Below are 1,171 nucleotides of genomic sequence, written 5' to 3' on the forward strand. Positions count from 1 at the left end.
CTATGTTGGCCCTGAGCTGAACGAGATCATCATGCCTCCAGAAAAACATGTTGATCTGAAAATGGCGGGAGAGGAATAACTTAAGAGAAATTCATAGAGTGGACGAGGCTGGTAAAGATGCAGAAAGAAGAGGTGGAAGTTCTCCTCCTGAGTTTAAACTGGAGAGGAATTAAGACATGAAGGAGGCCCTGGGCACTCTGGGCACGTGATACCTTTGGGCATGGCAGGGCAGATTTTGGGGACTACCATCCACCAAGGCTTGTGTTTGTCCATAGTCATGCCTAAGTCCTCTGTGAAGGTCGGCGAGGAGGGAACAGAGGCTGCCACCACTACAGCTGCCTTCATGAGGTGCATGCAGTCCACTCCCCCTTCTGGGACAAACATCCTTTCCATTCCTTCCTTCAGCATATGAAGACCAATAGGAGTCTGTTTTCTGCCCAGTTCCCTTCTCCTTGAGGAAACAATGATGCTGTGTCAGCCTTTCCCCATTCTCTACGGCGTGCCTGTGACCCAAGCGACCTTATCTGTAAGTGCGACGAGAGTCTTGAAACTAAGTGTTTTATGGACGCCCCCCAAAAGAAACATGTTGAAGCAGACTTGTTCATGAGTTATTATCACTTGTTCCCATACAAATATTTTCTGTTTAAACTCAAAGCAACATTTTAAGGGGAGACATGTCTTTTTTTTTTTTCATGTCCCATTTAACAATACAATAACTTTGTTTTCAAAAATCTCATTTTATTCCAGCTGGATGATATATGATCTCATTGTACAAAGCCTTATTATTGGAACATATAGCTCTGTGTTTCTGTCGAGAAAATGAGACATAACCTTTGTCTATTTAGACTACGTGCTGCTCAGCAGAAACCTCATCTTGAGGAAGAGTATCTAGAGATTATTTCAATAAAGCTATCAACAGCTCATATGTTACAACATTTGTAGCTTTTGACAGATATGTCATTTGCATTCTTCCATAATGAGACTACTAAACAATATTATTAATTAGCAGTCAGTCCAACTGTGTGTGTTTGATAAAGAAATCGTGAAATGTAGAATTTGTGTGTAAAATTGCAAATGGGTTTTTGGAAAAGAGTGTGTTTAAGTTTGGACAGGTGACCCTTACAAAACCATGCGATGCGTAATTCCATCCAGTCACTTGCCTGAGACTCTG

At 41.8% G+C, this 1,171-nt stretch overlaps 1 pseudogene; it reads left to right on the plus strand.

Moving 5' to 3' along the window:
- The window catches only part of LOC101997679, a 43,190-nt pseudogene extending 42,778 nt beyond the window's left edge, over positions 1-412 (plus strand).
- The last annotated feature ends 759 nt before the right edge of the window (positions 413-1,171 follow it).

The sequence above is a fragment of the Microtus ochrogaster genome, unplaced genomic scaffold (assembly GCF_000317375.1).
Source record: "Microtus ochrogaster isolate Prairie Vole_2 unplaced genomic scaffold, MicOch1.0 UNK2, whole genome shotgun sequence".
Classification (NCBI taxonomy): domain Eukaryota; kingdom Metazoa; phylum Chordata; class Mammalia; order Rodentia; family Cricetidae; genus Microtus; species Microtus ochrogaster.